The sequence below is a fragment of the Protopterus annectens genome, chromosome 1.part0 (genome assembly GCF_019279795.1).
Source record: "Protopterus annectens isolate FY-2018-M chromosome 1.part0, PAN1.0, whole genome shotgun sequence".
Lineage (NCBI taxonomy): Eukaryota > Metazoa > Chordata > Ceratodontiformes > Protopteridae > Protopterus > Protopterus annectens.
In genome coordinates, this window is record NC_056725.1 from 1,265,459,623 (window position 1) to 1,265,477,043 (window position 17,421).

A 17,421-nucleotide genomic window follows, 5' to 3' on the forward strand; every position below is an offset into this window, starting at 1 on the left:
TGAGACTAATAAGGGAGTTTTTCCAGTTTTGGGATTTCACCTTTTTCTGCAACAGTTTCTTCCTTCTGTTATAGAGTTTATTAATGGTAGGGGACCACCAGATTTGCTTCCTTTTTTTGGAGGAGAGCATCTTGGTTCTGTTGGGTATGGCTAGTTTCATGTATTGATGTACATGTTTACACAGTGCATTGGTGTATGATTCTGAAGTCATGGATCTATTTTCCATTGGCATGAGTGCCATGACATTAGCCACCTCTGTTTTTAGGAGTCCAAAGTCAGCTTTCAAGAAGTTTTTCAAGGTGGTTACCTTTGCATGGGGTGTGGGTGAGATGTGGGTTTCCATGGTGATTAGTTTATGGTCGGATCTGACCAGGGAGAGATTGATTATTGGTGCAGATCAACTGTCTCCCATGTTAGTAATAACCAGGTCAAGGATGTTGTTTTCTCTAGTGGGGGTCAGAATGAGCTGGTCCAGGGCATTGGAACTGATGAATTCCAGGAAGTGTTGGGCCAGTGTACTGGTGCATGAGTAGTTTTCCCAGTTGATGGAGGGGTAGTTGAAGTCTCCTAATATGAGAGTGTTGGGTTGGACCTTGATAGATTCCAGGGTGCTTAGGAACATGGAGTGAGAGTCTAGGGGCATGGCTGGAGACCTATAGCAGGCTATGACCTGCCTCACCATCTTACCCAATTTAAGTTGTACCTGAAGTATCTCAGATGTGTTATGCTGGACTACTAGTCTGGAGGTGTGCATACCATTTATGAATACGGAGACACCACTGCCTTTTGGTTTTTGGTCCATGTTTCAGGGCCGAAAGGTGTGAAATGAGTTATTAGCACAAGGGGTGCTTTCTGCTGCTTTAAACCAGGTCTCCATTGCAGCACAAATGTCGATGTTCTCCATTTTGAGGAGTTCTTTGAGCATGTGCAGCTTGAGATTTAGGCTTCTAGCATTGAGCAGCATGACCCCCAGATTGCATTCTATCACATGTCTATCAGGTGTCAGAATCCGACACATAACATACGCACACAGGTCACTCAACAACAAGTACAAGTATGACTCTGTCATTGTCCATATGGGTGTGAATGACCTGAGACACACCTCCCTGGACTACTAGTCTGGAGGTGTGCATATCCTTTATGAATATGTAGACACCAACACCTTTGAAGCTTTGGCCCATGTTTTGGGGATGAAAGGTGTGGAATGAGTTATACTAGAGCACAGCAAACCACAGAACAAAAAACAGAAGAATGTGAGCACTCCAACGGACACCAAAGTTTATTAAATAAACTTTGGTGCCCATTGGAGTGCTCACATTCTTCTTCGGAATGAGTTATAGCCTGGTAGCGCTAACAAGCTTTGAACTTTTTTTTTTTTTTTACAGCCTGGTAGCGCTAACAAGCTTTGAACTTTTTTTTTTTACAGAAAAGCAGCTAAAACAGCAGTAAAAACAATTCAAGAACAAGAAAATCAAGACTTCATCTACTAGCTCAAAGGCCTTTTTAAACTGCATTTTTCCTTTTACTTATGTCTTTCAGCAGATTTGTGGCTGCTTAAGTTAAGTCACTGTTTTTTTCTTGGTCTCCTTGCCAAGTTTTCAACCCTCTTTGTTCACCCTCATTAATATTCAGGCTCACTCCACTCCCCTACCCTACCACCAATTCCCACTCACCTCCTCTTATTCTACATTTATACTTCCATAGTACCACCCACATATTCCTCAAACTAATACCATCAGTTCCCTCCAGAATAAAACAACTAATAAAATTGCTCCTAATAGTAACATCCACTCTTGTTTACCATCCAAGACTCTTTTCCAAACTGTCTTAATCCTTGCCCACTATAACTATCAAATTGCATCTCTACAACCCTCTGCAACCAACCCAGTACCATCCTAACATTTTCTAATCCTTATTTACAACAAAGATAAAACCCAAGTTAAATAAGATGCCCCTAACCCAGATTATTTTACTATTCCTCCTCCTTCTACTAGCTATTATCACCAATTATCAAATTCACCTCCTTTAAATACTTAGGACCTCATTCAATACTCACAAAGAATATCAACATCTATCCAGCCCCCCTTTCTCCATAATACCCTATCTCTACAAACAAACCATATCTGGTTTACCTATAACTATCTCAAAATTAAGTATACAAATTTATGACAAATATCAAACCAAGACCAAAACAGAACTAGCCACAATCTTCCCTCTGTAAAATATCAAATCAAAAAATTATCAGAGATACTGACCCCAACCCAGATCCCACTGTTCATAAAACCATCACTTTCAACCCCAAAACCAAAAGGTCACCTAATACATCTCAGCAAAAAAAAAAAAACTTATCTTATTAAATATTAACTTAAGAAATATGTGCAATAAAATCCACAACATACATTCCTACCTTGCCACATACATACCTGATGTAGTCATAGCTTCTGGAACCTGGCTAAAATTAGAAATAAAGGATAATGAGATCATTCCCCCAGATACAATATACTCAGGTATGACAGACAAAACAAGTGTGCAGCTGGTGTAGCAATCATCTATAACATTCCTTAACCATCACCTTACTTCCACAGGAAATACCCACACTTAACAATGCTGAACTTCTAACAACACTCTTAAAAATCAACAATAGGAAAATTATATGCTTAACAGCAATTGATATACCACCAGGGAATAACATGGATACTGCTGAAGGTGTCCTGTATTGGACATCCTGACAAATTAACAATGAAACTATAATACTTGCAGACTTACATATAGACCAGCAACTCATAAATTCCACTATCCACACTGAATCCATAAACTTGTTCAACTTAACACAATGAATAATCATGCCTACTAGAATCAAGAAAACTTCAGGGAAACACTCAGCATTACAGTGGATCATTGTTAACAAACAAGTCAAACTGACAAAAGTAGGCTGCCTCTTAGCATAAGTGACCACATACTAACATATGCTATAGGAACTCACCATAACCTAGATAAACATATTATCTAAAAACAAATATGAAATACAACCTATTTCAGCCAAGATATTTTAAGTGAAACTAAAACAATATATCTGGATTGCACTTAGAACAATGCCACTAGATACTGCTGAAGAACACTTTAATAACACATTCTTATAGACCTTAAATAATCTAGCACCAGTGTGTAATAAACAAGTGAAGTCCAACACTGTAACATGGCAGAAAAAAGAAACAACAAAAAAACATGACAAAAAGCGATAAAGCCTGGAAAATTGATGTAAAAGTAAGACTCAAAATGCCTTCCAGCAATTTAGACATCTTAAAACTTTGCAAAACTCCATGTCAAACAGGATAAGCAAAGAGACTATACCAACCTGTGATGATGCAAGGCATTCCAGCTATGCCAGGAAGAGTAGGGGAGTGGGTGTGCAAGATATGTCAGCATAGCTAGTTGAAGTTTTGAAAGAATTATATGTCATTTGTAGATCAAGCTGATTTGTACAGATGCTTGTGTTGAAAATGTATTTGTAAAGCTGCTTGTGTTACAAATGTACCAACAGTGGATCCTGCTGGACAGAAAATATATAGACCTGTATGTCAGATTGTACTGTAACTGTTGAAATTAGAGTACTGTAACACAAGATACTGGAAGAGAACAGGTTAATCAAAAATAATCTGAAATTAAATTATTTGGTTTAGGCTATAAAAATTGTACCTCACAGCTCTGATTGCAGCCAGAGACAGAATGTCTGTGAAAACCAGGGCTAGGAATCCTACAGTATTGTCCTTAAGGGTGAACTAATTGCTCCCCTGGAAGGGAGGAAGTTTTTGAAATGGCTTTGTATCTTCCAGATGCTGTAACATTTGTTAGCAAAGGTTTACATGTGTGTATTGTAGCACATATGTGCTAGATTCTGGTTCAGTTTCTAGTAAAGTGTGCAGTGTGGGAACCAGATTCGGATGACCAGATGTGATGTCATTCTATAGCCAGCACTGAAACTATATTTACGTTAGTGAGAGATGTCACTCAGCTCTCAGCAGTCTGTTTTTGAAACCTGACAAAGAAGGACCACTCATCAACTTCATCTTGCCTTGCTATAGGAAGTGAACTATGGGACAGTAATACTTTATATCAGTCAGGAAAATATAGTAAGAGTGGTTAAGTATTGTTTTTTTGTATCTATGTGAACCTTTCCATCTGAGTTATTTTTAATATTTCCAATGACCAAAACTCCGGTGCTTATTGTAAATAGATATTTAGTATTTTCATGTTATTTTATTATTTGTTATTAAATATATTTAAAATTTTCATTGAAGCTGGTCTTTTAGGGAATATTTTAACCTTTGAGAGTACTTATATTTATTTGGTGACACGGTGGCCTCTCCTGAAAGCCCTGCATTTGTTCAAAATACTACCATTTATATAAATTTTAATTTTACTAAGTATAATTGTATACCCTGGTAAGAGCTTTAGACTAGCAGGCTTTGGAGTGTTCTGGTGACAGTATCTACCTTATAGTCTGGGCAGGGGGGCATAACTGGTAAATCTGTGGCAGCCTTTCCCAGGTGTGTGCTTGTGTGAAAATCAAATGTCAACTATTGAGTGTGTCAGCTACTTGAAGCCGGGACACAGTGCAGTGGTTTCACAGAGAGGGTGATGGAGGACTTGGCTTGGAACACGTGGCTGAGGACTCAACTCTACATCTATGGTCAGTTTGGAGTCTTATGTGGATCCTGGTGAGAGAAAGGGCAACGCAGCCCCAGGCCAACAGTGTGTTCCCTGTGTGCTCTTAAAAGAAATTGTGCTTGGTGCAGAGAGCTGCATCTAGAAATACTGTGTGTATCTATCTTTGTTCCAAGTAAACATCTCTCACCAGTGTCAGTGGTGAGGATTGAGGCTCCTTGATTACTGGCACATAGGAAGGATGGTACATATTGGTGAACAGTGGTATGGATATTAATTGAACTTTTATAGCCTGCAGGCAGTTGTCATTGAAGGTGTGTGTACTCTCAGCAGCCCAAGGTAAACATACAGAGTTCATTTTCACAACAGTTTTATTTATTTATTTTTGTTGTTAGTTTATTTTAGTCAGGGAAAGCAGGCAAAGATATCAGTAGAGGATTATGGCAAGCTGACAAAAAAACATTTGGCCAAGGTGTGCAAAGCCGAAGGACTGGCACATGCCAACCTGAGTAAAGAGGAAATGATTTCAGCCTTAATTGTAACTGCAGCATGGACCAGCATCCAGGAAGACAACCCATCTGGCAATGGGGATTTACAGCCCTCAGAAACAGGACAGTTCACCTTTTCCTCAGAGGGCTTAAAAATCCATCTGTAGTTAAAGAGACTTGAACTGGAGGCCAAACGCTTGGAATTAGAATCAACAGAGAGACTGCAACAGGCAAAATATATGGAGTTAGAATCAGCAAAGAGACAGTGGTGTTTGGAGGCTGAAGAGAAAAAGAAACAGCACCAATATGAGAGGGAGATGATGACTCTTCTTCAGGGTCATAGAGGTAATGGGGAAGAGAATAACCAAACCTCAGAAGCAATAAAGGTCAGTAAATTTCTTTCGCATTTTACAGATGATGATAATTTTGATGGTTTTATTCATGTATTCGGGTCTATATCAGAACATCGAAGTTTTAAAACTTTGAATGTTCTAATATCGACCTGTTTTGAGTGAACAATAAAAATAGCAAAGCTGCAGAACACCGAATTCTTTCCTAGGGAAAGAATTTGGTTGGCCGGTTCTGTGGCTTCGCTATTTTCAGAGCTGTGATGGAAATTTACGGGTCGGGTTCAGCTAAGTGTGCGATTGTGTGGTCGTTAGGATTAGGGCGTGGGTTAGGTGAGTTAGGGTTAGGGCGTGGGTTAGGTGAGTTAGGGTTAGGACGCGGGTTAGGTGAATTAGGATTAAGGGTGGGTTAAGTGAGTTAGGATTAGGGCACAGGTTAGGTGAGTGTGCAGTAGTGACAGACCTTAGGGTTAGGGTTTTGGTTACGGTAAGTGGATAGATAGTGTATGTACAATTTAGTGTAGGATTAGTTGTAGGATTATAAGTATATGTGTGTGGATTGATGTTTTTTAGGTGTGCTTGTGTTGTGTGTATGTGTTTCGGAATAATGAATTTTTTCCCCAAGGAAAAATTCGCTGTTCTGAATGTTCAATATTATGTGGTTTAGAAATTTTAGGTTCGATGAAATAGCGTTCACTATTTTCATCTTCTGATAGCGTGATATAAACGCATATTTGAAAGAGTATGTAAACAGTATAATATTGACAAAGGGCTCTGGGTACAGTTCCTGACCCCATACTCCATGGTAAAGCTGTAACTGCTGTTTCTAATTTGTCTGATACTGATTGTTTAAACTGTGATAAAGCTGAACATTGTTTATTGCAATGTTTTAGTTAACTCCTGAAGCTTACAGAAAGAAAGTTTTGTGAACATAGACGCACAGCAGATGAAAGTGTATTTGATTATATTGCTGAGCTAAGCACTTATTTCATAGATGGGTGAGTGGGTGTCAAGTCATCACTTTTGAAAGGCTGGCAGACCATTTGTTGAGGGAACAAGCCCTTATCACTTTGCCTGAGGACATGACATTCTGGTTGGCAGACCAGGAGTGTAACTCTACAGATGAGCCGGGGAAAAAAGGAGATCTCTACTCAGCAAGCAGGGCATCACTGAACAAGAAGGGGATACCCAGTGCTGCACATGGATATAAGGGAAACCATGGTGGGCAGCCTAAACCACCCCAACAGAGTCCACTAGTGATAGGGGAAGCCACTAGTTCAGGTACACAGCCACGATCAATGGTTAGATGTTTTAAATGTAACAAGTGGAGCCATGTAGCATACAGATGTCCATGGAAGCAAGGCGGGGAACTAAAGGTGGGAGAGTCAGCAAGTAAGAATAATAGTATGCCAGTAGTAAGTTGTCTGGAGACAACGACAACAGAGGTACAAAACTATCACTGGAGTTTATATCCTATCTTAGTGGACGGAAAACAGGTCACTGCTAAGAGAGGGACACAGCCTCTGACATAACCATTGTGAATCTTGCAGTGGTTAAAGAAAAGCAGTACTTGTTTGGGCAGTCCACTCCAGTCAGAGCTTTAGGAGGGCCCCATTCCAGTTGCTTTTGGCCAGGGATATCCCTGCAGATGTCCTGATAGGGAATGATTTTAATAATGTAGTACATTGTGTGCATGCAGTTACACATAGTCAGGCTTGGAGACAGGCATGTGGGTCTGTTAGCTTGGGGGAGATCCAGTCAGACTCCACATATGAAGCCAGGGTTGGTGAGGTGGCTATTTCAAGAAGGGAGCTGACCTGTAGGAGTAAGCCTGAAGGTAAGCAACAGCTGCTGGTAGGTACTGAAGTTCCCTGGGACAGAGTGACCTCAAGGGCAGAGGTGAGTGGTAGTACCTAGGCTGACAGAGAAGCACCACTGTCAAAGGATACCAGACTTCCTGTGGAAGGGGAGCTGGGATGAGTCCAAAGATAGAGTTTGGACAGGCTCAGCTCTCGGACCCTACACTAAGAGGATTGAAGGAGGTAGCTAAGTAGGCACCTGATACTCAAGGAAAAGGGGAGTTTGTATACTGGAACAAAGGGTTACTGTATAAAGAATGCACAACTGAGGGAGGGATAATGCGTGAGGTAATACAGTAGTTGGCAGTGTCTACAGCCTATCATCTGGTACTTCTATCCATAGCCCATGACATTTCTTTTGCAGGTCAAATGAGCATAAAGTTTACAAAGAAACATATTATGCAGAACTTTTATTGGCCTGAGATTGCAAGGGATGTAACAGGGTACTTCAGGACCTGCCAGCAGTGCCCAAAAGTAGGCAAGACAGGAGACAAGGTCAAAGCTCTTTTGATTAGTTTGCCAGTGATTGAGAAGCTGTTTTGGAGCGTAGCTATGGATATTGTGGAGCCTTTGAGAACCCCAAGTTTTATCCTGGTGGTAGTAGATTATGCTACCAGATACCCTGTGACCTCCCTCATCTGGACCAGTAATCAAGGGAGACTCAATGCTCACTACTGACACTGGTGAGGGACGTTCACTTAGAATAAAGCTAGAAACACGGAGTATTTCCAGATACAGCTTTCTGCACCAAGCACAATTTCCCTTAAGAGCACACAGGGAACACACTCCCATCATGGGGCTGGGTTTTCCTCTCTCTCACCAGGCCCCACATAAGACTTCACACTGATGACAGTTGTAGAGTTGAGTCCTTAGCCAAGTGTTCCAAGCCATGTCATCCACCACTTCCTCTGTGAAACCAGTGCTCTGTGTCCCTGCTCCAAGTAGCTGACACATACACTTTGAGATTTGATTTTCACACACACACTCACACACACACACACACACACACACACACACACACACACACACACACACACACACACACACACAAACACATGCAGGCCCACAGACACACACACACACACACACACACACACACACACACACACACACACACACACACACACATACACACACACACCTGGGAAAGTTTGATACAGATTTACCAGCTATGCCCCCTCTGCCCAGACTATAATGTAGATACTGCCACCAGAACACTCCAAAGCCAGCTACTCTAAGGTTCTTACCAGGGTATCCAAGTATACTTAGTAAAATTAGCACTGATACAAATGGTAGTATTTTGACCAAATGCAAGGCTTTTGGGTGTGACCACAGTGTCACCAAATAAATATAAGTACTCTCAAAGATTAAAATATTCCCTAAAAGACCAGCCACAATAAAAATTTTAAATATATTTAATAATAAATAATCAATGAACATGAAAATACTAAATATCTATTTGCAATAAACACCAGAGTTTCAATCACATGAAATATTAAAAATAACATAGATGGAAAGGTTCACACAGTTACAGAAAAAACACTTAACTTACTGTGTTTTTCTGACTGATCTAAAGAATTACTGTCCACTAGTTCACTTACTAGGGTAAAGCAAGATGACGTGGGTGAGTGGTCCTTCTTTGTCAGGTTTCAAAAACAGACTGCTGAAAGCTAAGTGACATCTCTCACTAATATCTAAATATCACTTCAGTGTTGGCTATAGAATGAAGGGCGGCCACGGTGGTGCAGCGGTTAACATTGCCACCTCACAGCAAGAGGTTCTCTGGTTCAATCCTTGGCTGTGGTGCCTTCTGTGTGGAGTCTGCATGACCTCCCTGTGGTCGCGTGGGTTTCCTCTGGGTGCTCCGGTTTCCTCCCACTTCCCAAAGACATGGTGTAGGTGGATTGGACACTCTAAATTGGCCCTAGGTATGTGTGCGTGCATGTGTGCCTTCTGTGGAAGGTTGGGTGCCAGGCTGGCAACTCAACACTGTAAAACTCCACTGCCAATCATGAGCAGACAGGTGATCCGCTGTGGTGACCCCTAACCCGGAAAAAGCCGAAAGAAGAAGAAGAAGAAGTTGGCTATAGAATGACTTCACATCTGGTCATCTGAATCTGGTTCCCACACTACTCCCTTTACAAGAAACTGAACCAGAATCTAGCATATATGTGCTACAATACACACACATATAGCTTTGTTAAGATGTGTTATAGCATCTGCAAGCTATAAAACCATTTAAAAAAATTCCAACATTCCAGGGTAGCAATTAGTTCACCCCTAAGGACAATACAGTAGGATTCCTAGTCCTGGTTTTCACAGACATTTTGTCTCTGGCTACAATCAGAACTGTGAGATACAATCTTTATGGCCTAAACCAGTAATTTAATATCAGACTATTTTTCAAAGTTAGCTGGACTGAGATTAATCTCATCTCTTCCAGTATCCTGTGTTCCTGTGTTACAATACATTCACTTCAACAGTTACAATACGGTCTGACATGCAGGTGTATTGTTTTTCTGTCCAGCAGGACCCACTGTTTATACATTTTTAATACAAGCTGCTTTACAAACACATTTTTCAGCACAAGCATTTTTACAAATCAGCTTAATATACAAATGATGTATAATTATTTACAAAACTCCAACTAGCTATGCTGGCATATGTTACACAGCCACTGCCCTACTCTTCCTGGCATAGCTGGCAATAAACCACACCATCACAACCTACAAGACAAACATAAAAACAACCCAAAACATTTTTGGTTATCAATAAATGAAGTACTCCACCCTGGCAAGAACACCAATTCCTCTCCAAAAACAGACAATATGACAGACTCTATCTCCATACAATTTAATTAATATGTTATACAGTCAATATTATCTCTATTAAACATTAATACATCTGTCTCACCTCTCTACCCTGTCCACTCAAAATGACCCACAGCTGTTCAATTTTAGTCCAGTACCTACCTCACCCATAAGGAAGTTGATCCTTAAAATAAAACCTTGTTCCATAGCTGTAGACCAGCTACCATCAGACTATCTATAAATGGCCACAGAAGTCATAGCCTTCCATCTGTCCATACTAATTAATATGCCCATAGCAGAAAAATACATACCATTTTTGTGGAAAAAATCCTGCATCATACCACTGCACAAAGGCGTTACATCTTCAGAGTTTAATAATTACAGATCAATAGCAACTCTCTCCTCCCTCTGCTAAATATTAGAGAATGCATCCATATGCAGCTGATGCAATACCTAACCTCAAATAACCTTCTTTCAGAAACATAACGTGGCTCTAGGCCACGGCACAGCACCACTACTGCTCTATTACATTTTGACAATATAATAAACCAACATAGAAACAATGGTCTGCTTGTGTCCAACATGCTCTTAGACTTGTCAAAGTCGTTTGATACTGTCTCACTCCAGCAACTGCTTGTTCAACTCTCCTCAATAGGACTTTCTCAAAACTCCTTGTTGTGGATTCTTAGTTATCTATCTGGAAGGCAACAAGCTGTTAAATGGTAATGACCTCTTAGCACAAAACTTTGGGCAAAGCTAAAACTAATGGGGGGGGGGGCAAAGCCCCAAAAATGGGACAGATTTTAAATATTGCTCTTATAAACTTAGAAAGTTGCTAGAATATGAGGTTTTGTGTTACCATGCATTTTCTAAAGGATATGAAATCTGAAACTCAAATGCCTGTTATTATTTAGTGAATTTAGTCCTCACTGATTTGCCACAAAAATCCAGAAAACTACAACTTTTATGAGGAACAGGCTAAAAATATCTGGCAAAAATCTGAATATTCTATGAAAATCTGGACAGTTGAGAGTTATGGCAGCAAACCTAACAATACTGCCAACCAGTTACTATAGGTGTCGCTCGGGGCTCTATTATTGGCCCTCTCCTATTTAATATACTTATTAATGACCTTCACACCTCTACGTACTATGCTAGTTTAGTTCAGTATGCAGACAACCCAACATTAATATGTGCAACCTCAACAATAAATAAGCTCCAAGACATTACAGAAACATTTTTGTCCTCTGTAGAAACCTGGCTCAAAGAATCAAATCTCCTACTCAGTCCCAAGAAACCAAGTTAATGTTTTTTACCTCCAAAAGTTGCCAAAATCTAAAGAATTGTTTACCATAAAGTCAACAAATAATACTGTAATTGAAATTGTAGCTCATAATCACATTCAAGCCATTATAACAGATGACAGTCTCAAATATGACCAGCATTTGCACACCATTAAATCTAGAAACTACACTACCTTTATAGGATCACTGGATTCCTTACAGATACTGCAAGAAAAACTTTATCCACCATCTTCTTATTGCTGGCTCTCTTATACGCCACTCATATCCTAGCAAACTTAAATAATACTCAAATAAATAAAGTGGTTTCCTGCTACAATAAAGTAGGTAAATATGCCACCAATCTCCCTCATAGGACCCAACATTTTCATAGCTTTAAAGCAATTAAACTGGCTTGAACATGACAACTGTGACACCTGTGCACTGGCCCAGTAATCAAGGAGCCTCAATCCTCACCACTAGCACCAGTGAGAGATGTCCACATTGGGAGGATAACAAGTCTACACACAGTAAAGTGCAATTTCCCTTAAGGGCACACAAAGATCACAGTCAGTCTGGGGCTGGTTTCTCCCTTTCTCTCCAGATCTCCAATAAGACTCCCCCACTGGCACAGCTATAGGGTTCAGATCTCAGCCAAATGGTCAAGCCAAAACCTTCAGCACCCTCTCTGTCCAACCAGTGCTTCATGTCCCTGCTGAAGTAGCTGACACACACACACACACACACACACACACACATACACACACACACACACTTTGAGATATGAATTATATACAAACATGCAGATACTCCGGGGGAAGGCTGGCACAGGTTCTCCACCTATGCCCCCTTCTGCCCAGACTATAACGTAGTACCAACTGCCACCAACCACCCTTATCAGTTACTATAAAGGCCCTTACCAAAGGGTATCCAATTCTACTGTGCAATGTTATTATTATCCAATTGGTAAGCATGACTAAGACCTGAAGGCTATTTAGGAGTGGCCTATATAGTGTCACCAAATACATGCAAGTACTCTTAAGAGCTTAAATATCTCTACACACAAAACAACCACAGTTAAAAGGTTAATTATATTTAATATTAAATAATAAAAACACAAACATTACTTATTAACTCAACACAATGACATTAGAGAGTTCAGAAACAACAGGAAAACACTTTAAATCAATATAGTAAGATAATCTGACGTAAATAAAGAAAACAGCTAGACTAATCTGGCTATATTTCTATCTATTTCTAAGAGAAATACTAAGATCTAAATAACTTTACTTACAGAGCAAGGCACAATGCTGGTGAGTTGTTTACAGGTCTGAAGACAAATACAAAATGCTATCCTTACTTTCTGAGATAGCCCTTAAATTGATAATACACATTACTGCTGAGTCATTTCAGATTATATCATTCTTGTTATGTCTGCTTAAGTTTACCAGGCTCACAGAACTTAAAATTTAACATTTCTCTTTTGATCTGCACCTGACAGGAAGCCACAGCAATAAAAGACACTTTACACGTGAAACATAGTAATTATCTATGTCTTAGGACAATAGAAAGAATTTTCTAGCCCAAACATCCTGTTTCCAAGATTGAGATCATACACAGTTGTAAAAGTCTTTACTTATCTGCTTTCTTCCAGCAGGGTGCACTGTGGTTACATTTTTGAAGCTTAGCACATAACACAGTTTTCTTCACATTTGTGAAACAAGCCTGTAGACCATATTAATATTTACAATGACATAGAATTATTTACAAAATTCTATCTAGCTAGGCAGGCAGCCTTCACAACAACTACCTAACATATTCACAATTAACTACACCACACAAACTCATTCATCATCCAGAAAAAATGCCCATACCTTATTACTGACCTACTGTCCAGCAAGGGACCTCCAGTCTAGTAACAAATTCTTATTATTTACAAATAAGGCAAATAATGTTGCCGGAGATTCACTCATCTCCCTGTACATTATTAAACTCTGGAATAGTACCCCCACACAAATAAAACTCTATGACAAACTCAGAAGTTTTAAACCACTCATAAACAACATCTTAACCAATCCTGGTCCTGCACATGCTCATCTTCACTGTGCAATGCTCTCCAAATACTCTCCTCAAACAGAATAGACTCAACCTCTCACTGAAATTACAAAATACTTGTTATATATAACTGCTGACTGTAAAATCGACTAAGGTGCGTATGAGCTTTCTCTTTAGTAACTTTCACCTCTGTAAAATCTTACAATGTATAAATTTAACTACTGTTTGTGTATACATTTAAATATAAATGTAGCTACTCTTTATTTAACTGGAACTTAGTATAATGCAATGTAAGCAAACAGAGCTTTTCTCCCAGGGCTTCCACTGAAAATGCATATTATCCAGTAGAACTTTCTCTGTAAAAAAATACAAATAAATAAATGACTAACTAACTAACTAACTAACTAACTAACTAACTAACTAACTAACTAACTAACTAAATAAATAAATTACAAACCATCCTGTCTGTAGAGGCTGATTTGTGCTTCATTCAATCATGTGTATAACTCCCAGCCTATGACTTTATCTGTCTCAATAAACCACCAGTAGTCACAAAACAAATGCATTACAGATTGACATTAACAAGTTTACCCTTATAAATAATTTAAAACAGTACTTCTCAACTGCCCATTTCTTTTTTCTATGACCATTGTAACTAGCTCCTTTTTAGTAGAAGAGGAGTATAATGCACCACTGTCAAATCTATTCAGGCTACTAATAGTTTATCTTAACAAAACTCATCTCCTCATCTGTATAATTGCAAGGTCCTTAAATATAATATAAAATAATCATTTCACAAACATGCAAAAAATCATACATACATGTAGGCAGAAAATTGGTAGCATACAAAAATAATTTACATGGGAGCATTAACTGTGACAGTCATAAGAAATATATTGTTTAAAACATATTTTAAACCAGTGTGTGTGGAGGGGGGTACCCTTGCAAATGCTTTATATTTTAAGTTTTCATATGTATATTTTCTCTCTTTAGTTTAATCCTAATAAATACCTACAAAATTAAATTTAACTAACGGATGTTCCAGCATATGTGTAATACAATATAAAATAGTAATTTCACAGGCAAGCATGAAAACATACACTTTCAAGGTTTTTCAGTAGCATACACATATATTTCACAAAGGTACACAAATATGACAGTTATGTTAAACGTTATTTAAATATATGTCAATGACACCAGGGAGAAACACTGCCCTAGTTAATACCTTCCATAAATGTTCCTTATAGTTCAAATTTTCATGCATTTTCTCTGCCTCTGAGGAGCCTTCTATATAGGTCAAATCTCCTGACCTTATACAATTAGGATAACAGAGCATTTGAGTGACACCGGATGCCATAAACATACTAATGCACTATACAAACATATGTATGTGAATGGTATAAAATGGGGCATTGCTTCCCCCAGTTTAAATGACATGTTTTAAAATATCTACAAGTTATGCCATATATGAAGCAAGTGCAAATCAAGTGCTTCAGTCCTGACACAAAGAGCACTATTTAATTTCTACTGATCACGCCTCATAACGCCTTGTGTCTGCGTGGTTGACCACTTCTCCCACGCAAGCTATGCTTCTGACTAGAGAAACTGTGCCTTGAGACATAGTTGTGGAATGTAAAAATGATAGTATATTATTTAGTTGTACCCTTAATAGAAAGATACCATGCTGATTAAGAAACCTTGTGTTTTGTATTTATATTGTAGTTTTGCTTATTGTCAGTCACTTAGGTTCATAGGTATATACTAGGCTAACAGTCACCAGGGCCTTTATAAAGCAAGCCGTGCAATCCAACCCGATTTTGTATGTATGTATCATGGGAACTTATTAAGCTATATGCTAGTTATAGGAAGTTTGTAAAGGGGAGGTATATTAGTTTGGGCATTACTGCCTCTGTCTTTCAAAGGCATGGTGGCCATACCCAGGGTGAATTTCTAATTTCCCATCCATTGGTCAAGGTTATGCTTAAATAGGGTTAGTGATGGACTTTGCTTCACATGGATGGAGAGCCTGTTCCAGAGCATGTATATCCTCTGAGACACATATCTGTTTCTCCAGCATGTCCTATTTATGCCACAAGCAAAATTTAAATAATTGGATCTAGTGGTTCTGATGCTTTTCATTTTGTAAATGTGCAAAAGGTCTATCAGAGCTGGATCCGAGAATGTCTTGTACACCAGGTGTAGCTCACCTGTCAGTAACCTGTAGGAGACTGAGTATAGAGATAGGGCTTTAACATAATCTGTACAGGACAATGGGTTTATACCCTGGATTCTCCTGGTAAGCATCCTTTGTGGGCATTCCAGCTGCTGCATATGTCTGGTCAGGGGCATGCTGAAAGGGGCACTATACTGAATGATAGGTCTGATAAGGGCCAAAGAAAGTGACACTGTGACTTACTTGGACCTGGATGCTATGCTCTTACTTATAATTTGGGTGACATAAAATGATTTTCTTACTACCTTGGCCACATGTTTGTCAAGGGCAGGATTACCGTCTACATATGTTCCCAGATCCCTGACTACTGGGTCAACTGTTAGAGATGTCTTATTGATGTAAGAAGTTTCCTGGGTGGTAGCATTCCCAAAGGGCACTGTAATGCATTTCTTGTCATTGCGTTTTGCTCCTTAGCTTTGGCATCAGTCATTTGTCTGTCTTAGACCCTCTTGTTTGATGTTTGTGTCACGGGCAGAATCAATGATAGCTCCCAATTTGTAGTCATCTGTGAACATGGTCAGTCAAAGGCCCTTGACATTAGCCTTTACTTCCAAGAAGTAGATGCTACATAGCAGTGGTCCCAGCACTGAGCCTTCAGGTACCCCACTGGTGACCGGTCTCTCTTAATGGAGGTGGTATCATCAAGACTGACTTTGTTGGTCCTGTCTGTGAGCCAGCTGGCAATTCAGCAAGTTGTGCAGGGGTTTATGCCCAATTCGGTGAGTTTATCAACTATACCTAAGTGGGGTATTGTATTGAACACCTTAGCTAGCTCCAGGTAAGCAACATGGACCATTTTCCCCTCATCAGTTGCCTAGGTGACTTTCTTAAAGAAGTCCACCAGGTTAAGTAGATATGATCTTTTCTTGACAAAGCCAGTCTGTGTTGAGTCCAGTGTCTGAAGGCTGCCTATGTCTTTGTTGATCATTTCTATGATAATTCAGTCCATGGCTTCGCATTTTAGACTAGTCAGACTAATAGGTCTGCAGTTTGCAGGGTCAGCTGATGGTCCACCCTTGTGAAGTGGGAGAACCACTGCAGTCCTCCATTCTCATGGTACAAAGCCAGTTTGAGGATATAGTTGAAAAGTGACATAAGTGGTCCTGATAGATCATGTTTCAAGCTGTTTAGAAGGAATCTTGGAATATTGTCAGAGCCCATTAAAGCTGTAGTTTTGGCCTTAGTGTGTGCTGCCAGGACCTGCTCCCTCTTAATATTTGGGGGGAGGGGGATGCTAGTAGGTATTTCATGGGTGGAAGGAGTGGGGGTGAAGTTTGAGCAGAATTTGTAAACCAGGAAATTTGCTATGTTGCTCTGTTTGAACCCTAACCAAGACAAAGTATGATTGGAGATGTGCTCTGTGATGAATCCAGTATTACACTGTTACTCTTAAAAAGAAAGTGTTTTTTATCTGCTCAGACTTTGTAGTAAAACAGAGAGCATAAAAAATTACTACAGAATTTGATCAGAATAATATAAGTTGAGTCTTCATTTAATTGGCTGGGTGTTGCAAGTCTGCACCTCAGTGAAGAGGTATGAAGGTGGCACCATTAACAGCCAGTTTGGCACACCGATGTGTGCTGCCTTTAAGGTTTCAGATATAACTGTAGAAGGCCTTGTGGTTGTCTGTAGCCCGTGAGCTGTCTTGACCTCATAATTGGCCTTGTTGGACCTAAGTTATCCT

At 39.5% G+C, this 17,421-nt stretch overlaps 1 protein-coding gene across 1 annotated transcript in view; it reads left to right on the forward strand.

The window, feature by feature from the left end:
* MRAP2 (melanocortin 2 receptor accessory protein 2) overlaps positions 1–17,421 on the forward strand; it is a 1,283,298-nt gene that overhangs the window by 218,389 nt on the left and 1,047,488 nt on the right. The gene's annotated exons all lie outside the window — the stretch shown is intronic.